Genomic DNA, 22,255 nt, shown 5'->3' with positions numbered 1-22,255 from the left:
GAGTTGGTAATCGGCTTGGAGAGCCCTGAGAGACAGTAGAATGGTTTAATGATAGTTGGTGATGGTGAGCCATTGATGATCAGCAATCAATTGCAGACCGGTGATTGGTGAGCTAAAAACCAGCAAGCTGACAATTGGCTGGTCAAAGATCAGCAAACTGACGATTGGGTGGTCGGAGATCAGCAAGCTGACAATTGGCTGGTCAGAGATCAGCTAGCTGAGGGCAATGATCGAAAAAAGATGACCTGCCCATTGGCGATCTGGTGATTAGCAAGCTGATGACTGGTTATTGACTAGTAATTGGCGATCAGCACGCTAGCAATCGGAGATCATTAGCAATTGGAGAGACTAGAGGTCAATGATCAGAGAGATGAGCTAGCGATCAGTCGGTTGATGATTTCTCATTGGTAATTAGAGATTTGCGAGCTAATGATAGGCCGTTGGCAACGTTCAGATCGTCAAAAACTCCTGAAGAGAAAGGGCCTACGGGTTCCCAGTGAAGCGTCTCGACCGATGGTAGATGCGTTTGATTCCCCTTGGAAGATGGAATCTTTGGGATTTTGAACCCTTCTGTGAAGCCTCTTTCCTCTTTTTCTGGCGGCCATGCTGTAATGCGTTTGCGGGGAGAGGAATGGGGCAATGGAGACCTGCCAAAAGGTTTTCATTCTTTTTGCCAGTTGCATGAGTGCGCAAGAGAGTACTGGAGCGATTGGCGCACAGGATGATGCTGGTGCTCAGTTTCTACTGAGGCGCAGTTTTAGGTGAATGCGCAGAAGAGTGCTGGCAAGCAGGCAAGCGCTGGTGCTCAGGTGAGCACTGGCGCATTGACGAGCATTGGATCTGAGAGCGCTGGTGTGCAGGTGAGCCCTGGCTCTTTGGCAAGAGCTGGCGCATTGGATCCGAGAACGCAAGTGCACTGTGTACGTGCAGTCTCCCTAGACTGCGCAGAAACGTGGGCAAGAACTCGCGCATAGGAGAGCGCTGGCGCGTACAACAACGATTGCACAGGAGCGTGTTGGAGCACAGGAGACCGAAGTTGCGCAGGTGCGCGCTGAGGTTTGGTGAGCTCTGTTTCGCCGGCGATCGTAGGTTGGCTGGTGAGCTGGCAAACGTTGCTCTCTGTGGCGAGGTTGCGTTGGTAGGTCGGCAGGTCAGCTGGTAGGACGATCAGGAACTGGGATGTGCCCTTTGGAATGGAAAACATCTACCGATGGAGATCGGGAATGCTCAGAGTCCGAAGACTAGCTGCAGCGACGTCAGGAGAAGGTCCAAGAACAGATTACGTCCACGAGTGCCGGTGGACCAGCAACCTGACCTTCAGCAGTAGCAATCCTCCGAAGAGAAAGAGGAGTCTCTATGAGTGGCCCCTCTCTCGAACGAGAGAGGTGATCACTTCGCAGGAGAGACTTGCCTAAGACTATGCTCCACCCCCCGAAGGAAGAGAGACTCGGCAAAGGGGGGGGGGGGGCGTAGTCTAGGCGAAGACAGCAACAGCAGTTGGAAGTTCTCCCTTGGATAGGAGAAACAACCTCACACCTGGGGAGGAAAACTCTCCCTAGGAAGGGAAAGTTGTCCAACCCCTAGAGACGAACCTTCTGGTAGCGCTCTAAGATGATCTGACAAGAGCGCTAACTGAGGAAGCGTAGCCGAAGCTAGTTCTTTGAAGATGAAGTGCTGATCAGGTGTTGCCACGGGTGTACTTCTAAGAGAAGAGATGACGTCCTCTGAGGGACGGCAGTGACAGCAGATTTCCAATGCATGAACAGAACAGCTCTGCTTCGTCGGCACTCTTAGTTGAACGAAGAAAACTGCATCGCTAACTGAGGAAAAATAAAATAAATTATGTAACAGAAAATTCCCTAGGGAGGAACACCTAGTCGCGACGGGAAGGGAGACCACCGAGGGAACAAACATAAAACAAGTACTGCTCCCTCCCTTCCCCGGTCGACATCGACAGGAGAAGGGGAGCAGAGTAATTGTAATAAAACAAGAATTACAATTATTTAAATCAGCTAAAAATATTCACTAATAGGGAGAACCACTGATCCTCTGAAGGGAAGTGTTCCCCACAGAGAAGAAGCTGAAAAGGTGAATTATAAACAGTTATAATTTCACTTAAATAATTGAGAAAACAACCGGAAGCGCAACCTAACCCGCGAACGGGAAAGGTGCTCCTCCCTTAGTACACTGTCGGAGGACCAAGAAAGGCGAACGGCCTTGAGAAGAGAAAGACTGTAGTCAATCTCCATATGTTTCCCGTAGGAAGAGGGAAAGGCGAAGACAACAGTTGAACGAGGAGGGTCCAATTGATGACGATTCCACAGCCGTGGCCGAGTCAACGGCAGGTTATCCGCCGACGGGAAGACCGATGGACAAGTGGGGGAGAGGTCGTAAGGGAAGGTTCCCCAGCCTTGCGCAAGTGTCTTGAGAACCTGCCATATACGTTACCACAAGCACAGCACAACCACTGAAAAGGAAACTTTCAAGATTCTATATATATATATACATAACCATTAAGAATGCTTTCATATATATAGGAAGAGCGGATACTGTACAACCGGTTTTCATCTGAGCCAAAAGTAAAGTGAGCTAAATCACTGGTGTGTGTGGGAGTGGTACTGCCCGCTTACTAGCGGTAGGGATAGTTCACCATGGCTAAATTTTAATGGCTCGTCATTTCAGCTTCGCAGAAAGTAATACCTCTAAATAAATAGCGTAGGTTTGTATTCCAGTTACGGAACAAATGTGTGATTTCAGTACTTATTCATAAAATGCAATTTTAATAAAATGCAATTTTAAGATTTTGGCCACTCCTTACATACTCTTCTCCAAATAGGGGTAATCTTGATGGTTTTACTTGATATTTCAATAGTGTAATTTGGTGTAATGTTGACACCATCGACTGTGAAAACCTTCTCGTCTCCATACAAATTCCCAATTCTTTTAAAAATTGACAGGGATCAAAGTGTATTCCTGTAATTCTTGAGCTCTTCAAAATCTTTCTGCTCTACATTTAATATCCTAGTTATCATACATCTGAAATAAATCATGTGCATTAAAATAAGGTATTGGTACAGTAGTATAATTAGTGAAAAACTGACGCTTCAAATTATACTTTCAATATTCAATTTACTGACGCTTCAAATTATACTTTCAATGTTCAATTTCTAAGTGGAATATTAGCCATAATTAGATTTAAAAATTTTAAAAGTAAAAAATTAGCCATTATTTAATATTCAATTTTTAACAGTAAAAAGTTAGCCATTCTAATAGGAGTACAACCCTCGTCCTTTAAATAGGAGTAACAGCAGCCACACTGACCTGCTTCGGTAAACCCCCAAAAAATCACATGGGAGGCTAATAGGAGTGCTTGTGTTCCTGTTATCCCACATGGCCTAAATAGTCATTCTTAACCAGTCGAGCCATACCCGTGACCCGAGCTGACCTTGAGTTTTTTTTTCCAACAGTTCTTTTTTTGTGTGTAGTAAAATGTCTTTGTTGTTTGTCTGGCAACTTGTTCTGTGATGGAGCATCCACGAGGTGAGGAAACTAGTTCCCTCAAGACAAATTTCTTAAATGAGAAGAATCTCTGGTTGAATGGAATTTCTTTAACGCTGGGCTTCGGCTTGACATTTTTGGGGCTCGGATGCAGGTGACGTGGCTGCAATGGAATCTCAATTTCTAGTAGATGAAGGCTTATCCATTCCATCTACAAGTTGCAAATCTTGTCTAGGCTTACCTTTTTTCCAGTGGCAAATCTCCCTGGGGGGTGTAACTTAAGGAAGGAGAGAAATCTGATCTGAATTATTTCTGCTTGGACAGCAGAGAACAAGAGTGAAAATTTAGAGAACAAGAAACCTTTGACTTTGGAGATCAAGGTTCTTGGATTTTGCACCCCTATACGCCTTGCAATGCTTTAAGCGTTACATTTTTTTTTTTTTTTTTTGCCTTAACTGGCGTATCCACAAGAGCCAGTTCTTGTGCGTGTTTGCTTGTTGGTGGAGAAAGCATTAACTCCCTGGAAATTCTCTCAATTCTAAGAACCTTCGGAGAAACCTTGTAAGAGACGCCTCCTTTAGACGAGAGAAATGTGTGTCCCCTGCAAAGAACTAAGTGTTCGTGCACATGTGGACTCGTTATCTGATCCATTCCCAAAAAGTGACCCTGGGCTCTCTGGATACCTCTGATGCCTCAGTGTTCATGGATTCTTGTCATTCCTGTCGTTATACGCCTTCTCTGCTCATGTGTTTGAATCATCCTCCTTAGATGTGCTTTCATCAGCTTTCCTTACACATACGCATGGAGAAGGTGTTGATAGCTTGTCCACAGCATGATCAGCATCAGAAGTTGTAGGGCAGCTTTCTTTGCATTCCAACATTATTCCAATGCATCGAGATGACCTGGCTCCTTCATGCTTCCCCTAGGCTTGTGTAATGCTCCTCCCACAAAACCATGAGGAGGAACCTAAAGATATCTCGGGAGATTTTTCCAGATCAGTCGTCCTGTGCTCCGGTGATCTCTTCCAGGTGGCAAGCAGCTCCTTAACAGAGGAAGAACGTGACGGAGCGATGACGCTTCTCCTTCTTAACAGTTAATATTTCTCAACCGACAGGCTCTCAGCAACATTATGGGGCACGTCCAAAGGCGCCACTCTACTTCACAGGCGGGATTGGGAGCCACAGCAGGGTGGGAAGACTAATGCAGGTAACACCACAAAAACTTCTACACTGAAGGGGCACCATCAATACCAAGGGCAGGCCACAGCACACTTGGGATCAGGACCTTGGGAGGGTCGTGAGTGGGAGACCTTTGAGTGAGAGGGAGGGGGGTATTTGCTAGAGGAAGATAATACACCTGTCATGCTCAAAGAACTTTTTGAGGGAAGGGCAGGGATCTCCTTCCTCCTCCAATGGATGATGCCTTGAAGGGAGAAGAAGAATAATGGGCGCAGTGACCTTCGAACCTGATAAAAGGAGCCACAAAGCTTCTTGGGCATTAGTTTAGTCGTATTTAAAACAGATTCCGACAAATACCTCTTCGATTTATTCTTCCATTTCTTCGCAAACCTGACCCATACTCAGAAAATGGTGATCCCTGCTTACAAGAATGTCCAATACAGCAGCTACACAGTTCATGCGAGTTGATGTGCGGTTTATTCATGTACTGGCCACAGCCTCATCTGGCTTGGAGGGATACAGCTGCAAGTCTGACCACAGCCAATGATAACAGCAAACGCTCAATTTTAAAGAAAAATTAGAAAGGTACAAGTATATTCCATGGCAGCCAAAGTCAAAAGAAAGGCGAGGCACTACCTGTCATGTGGGTGGGGATTTCCCTCCACCCTGCTGTGTTTACCTCTTACAGCCTTGTTCCTATTAAAGATGTAAGTATTGTATCACATTTAAGAATAAATGCAATAATGAAGTTGCCTTAGAGTACTTACACCCATCAATTACTTATCCAAAGTAGCAAGACTAATAAAAGGTGTCCAACCCAGAAAAAGAATCACTAATTGATGTACACTGGCTGCCTCTTAAAGAAAGAATAGAGTTTAAAATATGTACAACAACCCATCAAGTTATCAGAACTGGATGCCCTAAACATCTAAAAGAATTGCTACATATTGTGCAGCCAACAAATCGTGTTGACATGAGAATAATTAAAGATGGTTTAATTCCTTGGAATGTATACAATAAAATGAATGGGAAGGTACTGTAGAGAGTAGGGTTCCAGAGCTGTATACCAGAAAAGCAGTCCTAAGTAAAGTAAGTAACCCCCTACGGAAGTATGTTAGTGAGTAAATGTGCTGCAGGTGGGGGAGGAATCATAGCGAGGCCATTATCCCAATACAGTAGAACAGAAGCTGTTGTTAGACAGCAAAACATGTAAATTAGATCCTGCACTACATGAATTACCTCCTGAATGCAATTAACAAGTCTCCAGCACGACTTTCCACGAGAAGAAAGGTTTGGGATGGTGTGTTCTCAGCCATACAGGATTACCAGACACTTGGAGTCTTACACCCCTTCAGCAGGAGTAACAAAGTGAGGGTTCAGAATCAAGCCTCTAATCTATTTCTGGATAGATGTAGTAACTGAAGCCATTTTGAACCATCAATGTATAATTAAATTAGGTAGTTATGGGTGCAGTTATTGCTCATAATTAGGAGACACCTTAATGTGCCCGAATAAGAGCAATTAATGTTGCTCCTAGTACAGTTCCTTTACAGCCTAAGAGCCCCAAACCAATAGCAGCCTGGTTGACTGATTTAATAGTGAAGGGGGAACACACATTTTGAAAAAATTTTATTTTTTTCCCAAGATCTTTATTACGAGGCTGTATTTTGAATTTGTTTTGTATACAGTATTATATAAATGTTCCCATCATTGCTGGCATGGCCTCACATGTTGATTCTGCGAGCATTTATATTTTTGCTCAAAATTCTTTAATAAAAGCTCAAATACTACCACTAGAGAGGTATTGGATCCTTTGATTGGCCAGACAGTATTGCATTGGACCCCTCTCTCTAGTCACGGCTTATATTTTCTTTGCCTACACTTACACGGAATAGTCTGGCCTATTCTTTACATATTCTCGTCTTTCCTCATACATCTGACAACAATGAGATACTTAACACTTCTTCACCAAGGGGTTAATTTACTGCACTGCAATTTGTTCAGTGTACTTTCCTCTTGGTAAGGGTAGAAGAGACTCTTTAGCTATGGTAAGCAGCTCTTCTAGGAGAAGGACACTCCAAAATTAAACCATTGTCCTCTAGTCTTGGGTAGTGCCATAGCCTCTGTACCATGGTCTTCCACTGTCTTGGGTTAGAGTTCTCTTGCTTGAGGGTACACTCGGGCACACTATTCTATCTTATTTTTTTTTCTTCCTCTTGTTTTTTTGAAATGGTGTGTTGGGCAGGCTTAATAGAAGGGCCATGGATGCCTGGTGGTTTATCAAGAGGTTGTCTTTTCCTTTTTCTGATTTTTTCTTCTCAAAACCATCCTTACTGTCCTCCCTTCAGTTGAAGTGGCTATCCTGGAGGGTATTTAGCCTTGCATGGTGTATCGGCTCCTCCATGTTGACCAGTTTTTCCGACTTTTTACTATAGTCTATGGATATCATCAATCACTTTTATTATTATTCTGTACATATTGTTTTTGTTTTAATTCTTGTTAATCTAGTTTTTAAGTATGATGTCTCTTTTTTATTTCTATTAATTCTTATGCTGTCTGGAGACATTGAGCAAAATCCGGGACCAGTACGTCCTAGATTTCGTCAATGTCGTCTTCTGTATTGCAATATTCGTGGTCTTCATGCAAATATCCGAGACCTTACAGTTGCGTCCAGACGGTATGATATTCTTTTGTGCTCAGAAACTTTGGTTTCTAATATGAGGCACTCATCTGAGCTCCTTATAACTGGTTTTAAGAAGCCAATAATGCTGAAACGTGATTCCATTCCTAGGGCCAGGGGAATGGCGGTGTATATTAGGACCGAGTACCCTGCTTCTCATAAGTCCTGCTATCAATGTGGATGTCATGAGATTCAGGTAATAAAAGTTTGTGGCAGGCATAACAACTTTTATTTGTGTTCAATCTACCGGAATCCAGACATGGATGATTCTATCTTTGATTGTCTTCTTACCATTATGGCTAAGATACAAGAAGTTGATAGAAAGGCTTCGTTTGTCTTTGTTGGTGTTTTAATGCTCACCATAGGGAGTGGTTGAGTTCTATCTCTCCTACCGATCGCCATGGCTTAAGAGCTTTAGACTTTGCCTCAGAATCAGGCTGTGAGCAAATCATAAATGAAGCTACTCACAGGTCTGGTAATTGCTTGGACCTCGTATTCACTGACTCCCCTGGCGTTATAACTAGTAAGGTTGGTTCTCCAGTCGGGACTTCTGATCATGCCTTGATTTCATTATTAGTGAAGACTGAGCAGCCTGTCCCTGATATATCATATTCTTGTAAAATTTATATGAAATCCCAAGCAGACTGGAATGGGATTTTGCATGATCTTTTGTGCTTGAATTGGTCACAATTATATAATAGTGTAGATCCTGTTGTCCCTTTGAATGAGAATCTAGTCAACATAATTGATAGGCGTATCCCTTCTCGTGTGCTAAGGTACCGAATGAAGGACAAACCGTGGTTCAATGATGATTGTAGACGTGCTTATTTGGAGAAGCAGGAGGCCTATCACCTTTGGAAGGGTAACAGATCAGATTTGACCTGGAACAACTATACTCAACTTCGAGCTTTTGCTCAGAGAGTTTATGCCTCAACTGAAAAGGAGTACAATTTAATCATAAAAGAAACCCTCTCTGGTACAACTCAGGAACATAAATGGTGGTCTACCCTTAAATCTGCACTCTTTGGTGTAGATGCAACAGTTCCTCCTTTACTTAAACCAGATGGCTCAGTCACTCACTGTCCAAAGGAAAAGGCAACCCTTTTGGCTGATGTTTTTGACAGTAAACAGAGTAATGAAAAACTTGAACTTCCTCATTCCTGTTTTCCTGAGGCTAAACTAACTAGTTTAGCTTTTCGATCTCGTGAGATTAAAGCTCTGTTGATGGACCTTGATGCTTATGGAAGTGTAGACCCAAATGGTATTTTTCCTTTGTTTTTAATAAAGACAGCAGATTTCTTAGCTCCAAAGTTATCTGTTATTTTACGCAAGTAAGCAAGAAGAGGAGCTTTTAGCACTTGTTGGAGAATTGGTAATGTTACTCCTCTATGTAAATGTGTTTGTGGTAGCTCAAGTCCCACTGATTACCACCCAATTTCCATAACTCCCATATTATCTAAAGTTTTTGAACGTCTTCTGGCAAAACGTCTTAATAGGTTTGCTGAAGGTAATCATCTATTCCCTAGTTTGCAATTTGGTTTTCGGAAAGGCCTTGGAGCATGTGATGCCCTTCTTACAATCTCCAATGCAGTACAGAAATCCCTTGATTGTGGTCGGGAAGTTCGTATGATTGGCCTTGATTTTAGTGCTGCCTTTGACCGTGTTAATCATGAGGCCCTTGTTTTCAAACTGAAACAGTTGGGAGTGGGTGGGTCGTTTCTTAGCATTATTATTGATTTTTTAAGTAGTAGATCTCAAAGAGTTGTTGTTGATGGGCACCATAGTGAGTATAGGAATGTGATATCCGGTGTTCCACAGGGTAGTGTTCTTGGCCCATTACTTTTCATACTATATACACATGACATGTGGTTTGGCCTAGAAAATAAGCTTGTTGCATATGCAGATGATGCTACTCTCTTTGCATCAATTCCATCCCCTAAATGTAGATCTGGGGTTGGTGAATCCCTTAATAGAGATTTAGCTAAAATTAGTGCATGGTGCAAATTATGGGGTATGAAGTTGAATCCTAACAAAACTCAAAGTATGATTGTAAGTAGGTCAAGGACGGTGGCTCCTCAACATCCGGATCTCAGTATTGATAATGTTTCTTTAAATTTGTATGACTCTTTCAAAATTTTAGGCGTGATTCTTGACAGCAAATTTACTTTTGAGAAACATATAAGGTCTGTGTCTTCTTCAATTGCACAAAAAATTGGCTTATTGAGAAAGTCTTTTAAGATATTCGGTGATCAATCTATTCTGAAGAAGTGTTTTAATTCTTTTATTCTACCTTGTTTTTAGTATTGTTCTCCTGTCTGGTCTTCAGCTGCTGATTCTCATCTTAATTTGTTGGACAGAAACTTACGGTCTATTAAATTTCTTATTCCTGATCTAGATATTAATCTCTGGCACCGTCGATCAATTAGTTCATTATGCATGTTGCATAAGATTTTTCATAACTCTGACCATCCTTTACATTCAGATCTCCCTGGACAATTCTATCCTGTTCGTAATACTAGGCAGGCAGTTAATTCTAATAGCCAGGCCTTCTCCATCATAAGACTCAATACTATGCAGTACTCTAGAAGTTTTATTCCAGCTGTTACCAAGTTGTGGAATGATCTTCCTAATCGGGTTGTTGAATCAGTAGAACTTCAAAAGTTCAAAGTTGGAGCAAATGCTTTTTTGTTGACCAGACGGACATGAGTCTTTTTATAGTTTATATATGACATTTTTGTTGTTGACGTTGTTAATAGTTTATATATGATATATCTCTTTTGACATTACTTTTTTTAGAATGATTTATTGTTAATTTGTTCTCTTCAGTTATTTATTTCCTTATTTCCTTTCCTCACTGGGCTATTTTTCCCTATTGGAGCCCCTGGGCTTATAGCATCTTGCTTTTCCAATTAGGGTTGTAGCTTGGATAGTAATAATAATAATAATAAAAGTAATACCCTATGTAAATAGCGTGGTTTGTATTTCGGTTACGGAACAATTAACATTTAATAATTAATCAAGTCCAGCCAGACCTCATTTACCATTATCTGTATTCATATTTTTTTTGTTTTACATACATTTAATGTATATCATATACTCATGCCCGTTTTTTACTTTTCAGATGCTGTATATTATTGCTTATCACAATATAAATTTTGGGGCCAAGATGTATGAAGAGCCATACTGAGTGCACCGTTCATATGAGTACAGTAGTTGGGTGTGCAATGGCACGGTCAGTACTCATCCTCTGCCCAGCAGTCTCTAATCACTAAATAAATAACTTTTGTACTCACGTGTGTCATTCAACCTTGATATCGTAAACACGTCTTTACTCCTAACTTGTTCCACTACTTCATTCTTCCCTGTTACTTCAAGACTGGAGGCAGAGTGACATGGCATCATAATTGAGTTGTTTCATGAGGCAAAGCCACATTGCTACACTCGCAGAGCTCTGCCAAAAGAATTTTTCTTAATTAAGAGATGCTTTCAGGATAAAAATGTTTTGAAACCTAGGTATACATTAGCAAGGTTATTTCTAGAATGTTTAACACATTGAAAGTGTAGAACTTCAATAGCTCCCAGGGAAAAATACTGTGCTGATGTAAAGGAATGAAATTCATAAATCTATATCATCATAATCACAGAAACTTGACACCAAACAAGTAACAGAAAGACACCTTTACTTTGGTGTACTGTACACTACTGCACAAAAAGATAAAAATAACTTGCTTTGCAAGATACTGTCATTAAGTCTACTAATTTCTTTGAACATAAGAACAAGACTACATTCAGTAACTTCCCATTAAGGATTAGGTACTTTAGAAAAAATCTGCACTTAGACCATTAAGGGAGAAAGGTCAGAAAATGGAAGTAAATTATTTTAGAAATTACCTTAAAATGTTTTTGAAGTTTTGTCTGTGAGGTGGGTTAGATGAACTTATTTTTCCTAATGTTTGAAAATGGATTATGGGTAAAAATTGACTTTCACTCAACCATTCCTTTTCAACAAGTAAACTGGGACCCTGAATTCTACATCAAACACAGAGGGACAGGAGGCTACAAGAATTTGTCAACAATGAATTCCTCCATCAGTGGGTTGATAAACTAACCAGGGGAAACAACATACTACATATTGTGCAAACAGCAAGAAAATTTAGTATGTATTTTTACTATATATGTATATATTTATCAAGCAATGGAGTAGAGTGGAATGAGAAGCAATTTTTTTTCCAAACCAGGTCTCACGAAAGGTAATTTGTATTGATTTTTCTTGTTTTTGGATGCACGAGTAAATAGGTAAACATTTCTAGAAATACTTGATAATCAGTTCTTCGGTTTCCTACAAGTTGTAAAATTTCCTATTAATATTTACAGGAACAGTTTAGTAAGAACAATAATTCTGTGTGAGCACTACAGTCAAGCAATGGTATTAACCCTTTTATTTTTAAATTGCTCTAACAGCCTTAATTTTCATCATAGAGAGGTCAGGTTGGTCTCATTCTTTTGTAACATGCCTGAAGTTTCTCAAAGTTATCAAAAATATGCAAAAAAAAAAATTTAAATAGCATTTTTTTGCAAGGACGTCCAAGGTGGTAAAGGGATGAGTTTTGTGAAACGTACCACTACGTCCATTGGGGGTAAAAGGGTTAACAGGGTATAAAAGTCCGTAACAGTATAGATAAATTCCAAAGGTAGAGAATATACTCTTTACACCCTACAGCAATCTACTGTAACTGGATAATCTTATAAAAGGAGTACTGGCCCATCATGAGTTCTTCCATTTACATTAGTTAAAACTTTAAACAATGACTAAATATTAGTTATTTAAAAGCAAAATTTCATAATATTAATTTCAATACTGACCCAATATTGCTACATAAGCCAGAATCTAGATTGCCAGCTGCAAAAAAAAGAGAAATATATTTCCCATTTATTGCAGCCAAGACCATATGTAGGGAGGTATGTACGGCTTGCTATATGAATAAAGCGTATGTTCTGAAATAAATTTTATAATTTTAACCCTTTTACCACCAGGGTATTTGGAAATTTCCAACCCTTAACCCCCAAGGGGTTATTTTTTTCCCAGCACATTTTGCAGTATATATTTTTTAAATTGCTCTAACAGCCTTAATTTTTGTCATAGAGAGGTCAGGTTGGTCTCATTCTCTTGGAAAATGCCTGAATTTTCTCAAAAAATTATCAAAAAATATGAAAAACAAATTTTTATAGCATTTTTTTGCAAGGACGTACCGGTACGTCCATGGGGGTAAAGGGATGGCTTTTGTGAAACGTACCAGTACGTCCTTTGGGGGTAAAAGGGTTAAAGGATATCCCCCATATGAAGCTGAATAACATATTAGAAAAGATGAATAACTACCGGGTAAGTCAGATGTTTAAAATGTTATTTTCATTAGTAAAATAAATTTTTGAATATACTTGCCCGATGATCATGTAGCTGTCAACTCTGTTGCCCGACAGAAATCTACGGTCAGGATACGCCAGCGATCGCTATACAGGTGGGGGTGTACACAACAGCGCCATCTGTGAATAGGTACTCAAGTACTTCTTGTCAACAAGAACTCAATTTTCTCCTCGGTCCACTGGTTCTCTATGGGGAGGAAGGGCGGGTCCTTAAATTCATGATCATCGGGTAAGTATATTCAAAAATTTATTTTACTAATGAAAATAACATTTTTCAATATTAATCTTACCCGATGATCATGTAGCTGATTCACACCCAGGGTGGTGGGTGGAGACCAGCATACATGTTAACAAAGAAGCTAAGTATCCCGTATCTTATTTTAGCCGTTATTCAAAATAACAAACATAAAATAAATAAGTACCTGGTAAGGAAGTCGACTTGAACCATTACTCTGCCTTTTTAAGTACGTCTTCCTTACTGAGCCTAGCGATCCTCTTAGGATGCTGAGCGACTCCTAGGTGCTGAAGTATTAAGGGCTGCAACCCATACTAAAGGACCTCATCATAACCTCTAATCTAGGCGCTTCTCAAGAAAGAATTTGACCACCCGCCAAATCAACCAGGATGCGGAAGGCTTCTTAGCCTTCCGGACAACCCAGAAATATTTCAAGAGAAAGATTAAAAAGGTTCTGGAATTAGGGAATTGTAGTGGTGGAGCCCCCACCACTACTGCACTCGTTGCTACGAATGGTCCCAGAGTGTAGCAGTTCTCGTAAAGAGACTGGACATTCTTAAGATAAAAGACGCGAACACTGATTAGCTTTTCCAAAAGGTTGCGTCGAAAATATTTTGCAGAGATCTATTTTATTAAAAGGTCACGGAAGTTGTGATAGCTCTAACTTCGTGTGTCCTTACCTTCAGCCAAGCTTGGTCTTCCTCATTCAGAAGGGAATGAGCTTCTCGTATTAACAGTCTGAAAATAATAGGATAAAGAATTCTCTGACATAGGCAAAGATGAATTCTTAACTGAACACCATAAAGCTTCAGACGGGCCTCATAAAGGTTTTTAAAATAGAACTTAAGAGCTCTACAGGACATAATACTCTTTCTAGTTCATTTCCAACCATATCGATAAGTTTGGAATAACGAACGATATCGGTCAAGGCCGAGAAGGCAGCTCGTGTTTGGCTAGAAAACCAAGATGTAGAACATGTAGCCGTTTCGGATGAAAATCCGATGTTCTTGCTGAAGGCATGAATCTCACTGACTCTTTTAGCTGGTAAAGCATATCAGGAAAAGAGTATTAAAGGTGAGATCTTTCAGGGAGGCTGATTGAAGTGGTTCGAACCTGTCTAACATAAGGAATCTTAGAACCACGTCTAAATTCCAACCAGGTGTAACCAAACGACGCTCCTTCGTGGTCTCAAAAGACTTAAGGAGGTCCTGTAGATCTTTATTGTTAAAAAGATCTAAGCCTCTGTGACGGAAGACTGATGCCAACATGCTTCTGTAACCCTTGAAAGTGGGAGCTGAAAGAGATCGCTCTTTTCTCAGATATAAGAGGAAGTCAGCTATTTGAGTTACAGAGGTACTGGTCGAGGATACGGAAACTGACTTGCACCAGTTTAGGAAGATTCCCCACTTCGATTGGTAGACTCTAAGGGTGGATGTTCTCCTTGCTCTAACAATCGCTCTGGTTGCCTCCTTCGAAAAACCTCTAGTTCTCGAGAGTCTTTCGATACTCTGAAGGCAGTGAGACGAAGAGCGTGGAGGCCTTGGAGTACCTTCTTACGCGTGGCAGACGTAGCAGGTCCACCCTTAGGGGAAGAGTTCTGGGAACGTCTACTAGCCATCGAAGTACCTCGGTAAGTTATTCTCTCGCGGGCCAGAGGGAAGTAACTAGTGTCAACTTTGTCCCAACGTGAGAGGCGAACTTCTGCAGTACCTTGTTGACAAACTAGAACGGAGGGAATGCATATAGATCTAGATGAGACTAATCTAATAGAAAGGCATCTAAAAGAACCACTGCTGGGTCTGTTGAGAGCCTCTTGGACATCGAGGTTGCGAAGAGATCTATGGTTGGATGGCCCCAGGTGACCCAAAGTCTCTTGCATACATCTCTGTGGAGGGTCTAATATGTTGGAATTATTGTCCCTTCCTACTGAGACAAACTGCTAAGACATTCAAGTTGCCTTGGAAGAAATTTGTTACTAGTGAAAAGTCTAGACCTGTTGAACAGGAGAGGAGGTCACTAGCGAACTCGCACCATGTCAGAGAGTAGGTCCCTCCTTGCTAGGAGATGAACATCAAAGCAGGGAGTTGTCCGTGTTGACCTCCATTACTTTGTCTTGAAGGAGAGACCTGAAGCTTTTCCAGGTCAGACTTACTGCCAGAAGCTTCTTGCAGTTAAAATGCATTGTCCTTTGACGCGAGTTCCATAATCCCGAGCATTCCCTACCGCCTAAGGTCGCACCCCAGCCTACGTCCGATGCGTCTGAGAAGAGAACGTGGTTGGGAGTCTGAACAGTCAGGGGAAGACCCTATAAAAGGTTGATAAAGTCCTTTCCTCAGGTTAGACCAGACTTATCTTCCGGAAACCGGGATCGAGACTGCTTCTAGCGTCTTGTCCTTTTTCAGTGAAGAGCTAGATGAAACCGAAGAGGACGGAGGTGTAGTCTTCCAAGTGACACCAAATGCACCACGGATGACAGTGTCCTAACCAGACTCATCCACAGCCTGACAGGGCCGTATTCCTTCTTCAGCATCTTCTGGATGGATAGCAGGGCTGGGGATTGATCTTCTTGTTCAGCCATGTCCTCATCAGAGGGTTCCTCATCCGAAACTGATGAGGAAACGGCAACGGAGTGGGCAACGTCTGACTCGCTGAATCCGGTCGCACTGGTGGATGCGTGACGGAGCCGGACACAAGATCATGGTACTGCTGCACAGTCTGTGAACTGTCAACCATGGGGAAGCGAGGAAGTACAGCGACAACCCGAAACTGTCTAGACTGTCTGGGTAGTACAGACAACCCCTTATCGGGTTGCTGAGGTTGCCGCACTGCGTCACAACAAGTCACCTCTGCTGGTTGTTGAACGTCTTCCCAGTGACACACTGAACGTCCACAACCACCTCCGAGAGTAGCATAACATCAACGTGCGACTGGCAACCCACACTGGGTCGCACCGGTGGAGGAACCATCTCAACTGGCGGACGTGAGTAGGATACCTCAGCGTCAACAGGGCGTACAACCAACCGGTAGGAAGGTCGTTGGCAAGAAGGGTCTTCTCCGTAAAAAATCCTCTATCAAGGACTAAGCTTGGACTGCATGTCTTGCAACAAAGCCCAAGGTCTATGGGAGCAGGTGTGGCAACAGACGGGGTTAGCGACTGAAGCGGAACCATTTACCCTCCCTGGAAGCATGTTATGCTTAAATAAAAGTCCATAGGAGGCTAAGCAGCTTAAGGCTCCTCTCCAAATGACAGAGTCCTCAAGGGAATATCAGAAGGAGGGAGAACAGCACTTTCTCATCTACAGGAACCATATCCGAGAAAAGCTAGGTTCTCTCAGTGAGGGTTTCACTGGTGCAAAAGCAGCAGACCAGAAGGCAACGTTATGAAACTGCTTGACAGTCTGTGAACTGTCAAAAACTGAACTGTTAACCACAACAGGAGTGTGAGGACATACAGCACTGATGTATAAGTAGCAGACCAGAAGGCAACGTCATGTAACTGTATGACAGTCTGTGAGTTGGCAACAACCAAAGTTGTGTGGGGAAGCCTCAACTCCTGACTGACTAGTTTGCTGCTGGCGAGTGGCGGTAACCACAGTGTGTTGCGGAGGCTGACACACCGTGTCAAAACACGGCAGCTTGTGGTAGCTCACGCACGGCAACGGAGTGCTCTGTGTGTGGGAGTCATCATACATCTGGCAGGGTTGACTGTGCATGGGTGGAGGAGCTCTCACAACAAGAGTGTGAGAGCAGGAAGCCATGCCGGGCGCACAACCGTGGGAGGTGTAGGCCCACGGGTGCATCGTCAACCTTCTCCGCAGTCGGAGTGTGGGAGCTGGCAACAACAAAAGCAGAGTGCTGGTGCGTGGGAGGGGCTGCGGTGGGTTGAGGAGCATGCGGTATGGTATGCGGAGCATGCTGTAAGGTATGCGGCTCATGCTGCATGGTATGCGGAGCATGCTGTAAGGTATGCAGAGCATGCTGCATGGGCTGCGGAGAATGCCGCATAGTGCTGGAACCCGGCAGCTCTACAGAACCTTCCCACTGCTGATGCGGTAGCTCACGCATGTTAGCAGATGGTGCAGCAAGAACATGCGTCTGGCAGGGTGGACTGCGCATCGGTGGTGGAGCTCTCACAGGTGGAGGGTGGGAGCAGGCAGCCGCAGTATCTGCTGAGCGCACAACCTCGGCGGGTTGTAGGTTAACAGGTGCATTGTCAACCTTCCAGCACGATACTCCTGCATGAAGGAGCAAGCTGAGACTGTATAGTCTGCAGCATGGACCACTAGGGTCTATGAAAGACAACAACAAACGGAGCTACTGTCCGTTGTGACTGAGGGTCTAAAACAGCTGGTGCGGCAACAGACGGAGTTACTGCCTGTTGCGGTACCACCTTGCCTCTCTTGGGAGGTGTGCAGTTGTCGTACTGCAGCGAGTCCGAACTGACCCAGTGGCTACACCTAGGCCGTTGGACTTGCGCGGAAGGGACCGACTTGCACTTAAAAGCTGCAAGATTTGGTCCATGGTTTCTGCGAGAAACCTCTTCCGCAGACGAGGAATAAATGGGCTCTCTCGTCTTTGTGTGGGTGGGGTGATCACGTCGGCAACGTGTGTAGATACACCCGAAACCACGGAGGGAAACGTCTGTTCGTCGATCAAGGCCTGTGGAACCCATAAGTCCTTCGACATTACTTCTCCCCTGGGCTTGGGAGCTTGTAAGAGGTATCGGACTAGGTGAACAACTGGCACGAACAGACGAACCCTCGAACGCAACACTGTAACACTTTGCGCATATCACTTTATCACTTTTGATTTTCTGTTTGCACTTATTTCACTGAACTCGAAACTTTAAGTGGTTTGTACCTGAAACACGCAATCCTATCCTTCATTAAAAGGTAGTAATTGCGAAAACAGTATTACAATGTAACAGAAAAACATAATGAAAGATAAAGAATTCAGTGGCTGGAAAAGAGACTAAACACTAGATCAAATAAACTACGTTTAAAATCTCTCACCGCATAAAGCCTGGGAACAAGAATAAAACTCTAGAAACGTTTTACCTTCTTCCCCTATAGCGACTAGGGAGAAGAGTAAAAAACGAGAACAACGTTACCCGCTTGAACGAAACGTTTATCCTCCTCTCTCTCCCTCCGTCTCTATCTCTCTCTCTCTCTCTCTCTTGACTTAGAACCTGAGAGATGAGCCCAATTATATATATCGTTAAAACATATTATTTGTTAAAGGAAAAAAACTGAAAGGTTTCCCAAATAAAAAGTTCCTTTATTAGAATTAAAACCATTTAAGCTAAGAAAGAATGAACGAAACGCTAGAATCGGTTTACTCTTACTGCAACGTGAAACCGTGAAATACTCTCTCTCTATCGTAACGATAGAGCGCAAGTTGAACGTTCTGAACGTCAACAACTGCGGAGACTAAACAAAACTTTAGTTCAACTTTGAAAACAGTACGAGACTATCAAAGAAATTCTTTCAAAAACATTAAAATTAAAATAGCATAAATTCTTAACAGGAAAAACGATATGACGGGCTCAATGTTAATTAACTTCGGTTCCAAGTAAGGACCGCCTACTATTAGGAAAGGTCGCATATAAACAAACATAAAAATTAATTTTTATAAGTTTATAATAAATGGAAAGTTAATCGAAGAGGCCTATAAATGGCGGAGAGATATAAAATAAATCTATAACTTTGTTAAGCAAAATTACCAAAAACCTAAACACACTTCCGTCTAAGGGAAGGGTGGGTCATAAAAAGTGAAAGAGAGTCTATACTCTCTTCGACACCAACACTTCCGTCTAAGGGAAGGGTCGGCCATTTAAAAGTGAAAGAGTCCATACTCTCTTCGTCACCATAAAAAAATCTATCCAAAACGAGTTCAAGTTTGAAATGAAGATAAAACCCCTGCATAGCGAAAGCTCAAAACTGGAATAGTGTACTTCACCAAAAAGTTGTGAAAACAAATCCAGTTAGGGACGGCGTATTAGTAAGTCTTGTCGGAGGCACGACAGAGGAAAAATTGAGTTCTTGTTGACAAGAAGTACTTGAGTACCTATTCACAGATGGCGCTGTTGTGTACACCCCCACCTGTATAGCGATCGCTGGCGTATCCCGACCGTAGATTTCTGTCGGGCAACAGAGTTGACAGCTACATGATCATCGGGTAAGATTAATATTGAAAAAATACAAATTACAGTATTTACAAAGTTGTGATTTGTTTCTACACAAAAATACAAACTATGTTCTTTACATAGGGAGACTCACATTACTATGGATGGAAGTCCATTCAACTGGCTTAAGACTTTTATTACTATTATTACTAGCCAAGCTACAACCCTAGTTGGAAAAGCAAGAAGCTATAAGCCCAAGAGCTCCAACAGAGAAATATAGCCTGGTGAGGAAAGGAAATAAAGAAATAAATAAGTGATGAGATTAAAATAACAATATATCATTCTAAAAACAGTAACAGAGTCAAAACAGATATGTCCTATATAAACTATTAACAACGTCAAAAACAGATGTCATATATAAACAGTAAAAAGACTAGTGTCAGCCTGGTCAACATAAAAATATTTGCTCCAACTTTGAACTTTTGAGCAAGATTATCTGCATCCTGACACTATGTAAATCAGTGGTCTTTCGACACCAGTGTGTTGACGGCACAAACCTAGTGAATATGAGCATTAGAACACAATTACTACTGTCAAGGCTACGTATTACAACGGCTTTGTGCTTACAGCCGACATACTGAGAGCTGACGTCCCAACTCCCCCCTCGTAAGGGGATTGGGGACGTGACTTGAATATACTACAAATATATTCTACCTACAAGTCAATGAGGGTCTTACCTGCAGTCGTAGAAGTTCTAGCCAACAGAGTCTCCAGATGCTATGTACCAAGAGATGGGAAGATGAAGAAAAGAAAAGGCCAGTCATTCCTTTTACATTCATCCCAGGCTCATACTGTTACTGTCCTGTTAGAAGTTTAGGCAGCTGTAACACTTGCTGTGCAGCCTCCACAGGTCTTATCGGAAAGGTATCTAAGTACTTGTGGGTCACGTCTTGAAGGTAATGGGTAGTGAAAGTGGTTTGTCTCCTCCATAGCCCTGCTTGGAAAACCTGCATCACAGAGAGGTTCTTCTTGAAAATCAGGGATGTATTTATGCCCCTGACGACAGGAGCTCTAGATCGAGAACTTTGACGTGAAGAGGAAGGATTAACGGCTTGGTCAATTACCTGCCTGATCCAATTGGAGCTGGCGTTTCTCGTAACCCTTCTCTTGACCTTGCCTAAGCTAACAAACATGGGTCCGACCTGAGAGCGAGTTCTTTTGAGTTTGTTGGAGGTAGTGCCCTCACAAGACACAAAAGCAGCTGTTCAGGATCACTAGTCACCCATCCCCAGACTCAAAATCTGGAAGGAACTGTACCTTGGATAAAAAACAGCGGGATTTTGAGTCTTAGCAACAAACTCAGGGACAAAGCTGAACGTGACCTGTCCCTATCCCCTCAAATAGGCAACGTCGTCGGTGAAACATTAACTTAGCCTTGGCAGAGGTTAAGGAGAGAAGAAAGACCCTTTTTAATGCGAGATCACAGGCTGAAGCCTGATGTAAATTCTCATATGGTGTCGAAGAACTGTCACCAAGTTCCAGGAGGAGGTCTCACTTCCAACTGAGGACAAGACTTCAAAACTACATATGAGCACAGACAGCTCTAACGATGAGGAAATATCATTATTATTATTACTAGCCAAGCTACAACCCTAGTTGGAAAAGCAAGATGCTATAAGCCCAAGGGCTCCAATAGGGAAAAATAGCCCAGTGAGGAAAGGAAATAAGGAAATAAATAAATGATGAGAACAGGTTAACAATAAATCATTCTAAAACAGTAACAATGTCAAAACAGATATGTCCTATATAAACTATAAAAAGACTCATGTCAGCCTGGTCAACATAAAAACATTGGCTCCAACTTGGAACTTTCGAAGTTCTACTGATTAGGAGGATTATTCCACAACTTGGTAACAGCTGGAATAAAACTTCTAGAATACTGTGTAGTATTAAGCCTCATGATGGAGAAGGCCTGGCTATTAGAATTAATTCCCTGCCTAGTATTACGAATAGGATAGAATTGTCCAGGGAGATCTGAATGTAAAGGATGGTCAGAGTTATGAAAAATCTTGTGCAACATGCATGATGAACTAATTGAACAACGGTGCCAGAGATTAATATCTAGATCAGGAATAAGAAATTTAATAGACCGTAAGTTTCTGTCCAACAAATTAATATGAGAATCAGCAGCTGAACTCCAGACATGAGAACAATACTAAAAACAAGGTAGAATGAAAGAATTAAAACACTTCTTCAGAATACATTGATCACCGAAAATCTTGAAAGACTTTCTCGATAAGCCAATTTTTTGTGCAATTGAAGAAGATACAGACCTCGTGTGTTTCTCAAAAGTAAATTTGCTGTCGAGAATCACACCTAAAATTTTAAAAGAGTCATACAAATTTAAAGAAACATTATCAATACTGAGATCCACATGTTGAGGAGCCACCGTCCTTGACCTACTTACAATCATACTTTGAGTTTTGTTAGGATTCAACTTCATACCCCATAATTTGCACCATGCACTAATTCAGTCTAAAGACCTGGTTCAAGGCCGAGCAGTAGCCTTTCACCGCTGAGATGGATCAGAGTTTTTCCTCTCGTAGATATGGTAAGCATTCGGTAATTATGGGTAGAGTGGGAATGAGTTTAGATATACCCCTTCCATGACACGAACGACAGAGGATCACCCACTTAGCCTGATAAGACTTAATTTGAGGACCTACTAAGGCACCAAAACATTTGTTTCGCCACAGTTTGCAGAAAAAACCCCTCTCAACGAGGAGATGCTGATCCCAGATCGCGATGGTAAATCTGGGCATGGAGTTGGTGTAGAAGGGGTAATTATTATAATTATCATTATCATAAGCTAAGCTACAACCCTAGTTGGAAAAGGAGGATGCTATAAGCTCAAGGGCACCGACAAGGAAAACTAGCTCGGTGAGGAAAGGAAGCCAGGAAATAAATAAAACATAGTAGTAATGAACAATCAAAATAAAATATTTTAAGATCAGTAATAACATTAAATAAAATCTTACATATATAAACTATTAAAACTTAAATCAATCAAGAGGAAGAGAAATAAGATAGTGCCTGAGTGTACCCTCAAGCGAGTACTT

General features: G+C 41.9%; 1 long non-coding RNA gene across 1 annotated transcript in view; it reads left to right on the top strand.

Annotated features, from left to right (window-relative positions):
• Positions 1-10,619, top strand: part of LOC137637088 (uncharacterized) — a 29,813-nt gene extending 19,194 nt beyond the window's left edge. Inside the window, exon 4 of the long non-coding RNA XR_011043380.1 lies at positions 10,478-10,619. This is a non-coding gene — a long non-coding RNA (uncharacterized lncRNA). The remainder of the gene's footprint in view (positions 1-10,477) is intronic.
• Positions 10,620-22,255: the final 11,636 nt, after the last annotated feature.

Source organism: Palaemon carinicauda, unplaced genomic scaffold, assembly GCF_036898095.1.
Source record: "Palaemon carinicauda isolate YSFRI2023 unplaced genomic scaffold, ASM3689809v2 scaffold528, whole genome shotgun sequence".
NCBI classification, from domain to species: Eukaryota; Metazoa; Arthropoda; class Malacostraca; order Decapoda; family Palaemonidae; genus Palaemon; species Palaemon carinicauda.
Note: the sequence above shows the minus strand (reverse complement) of the source record. Positions and strands in the feature narration are given on the sequence as shown.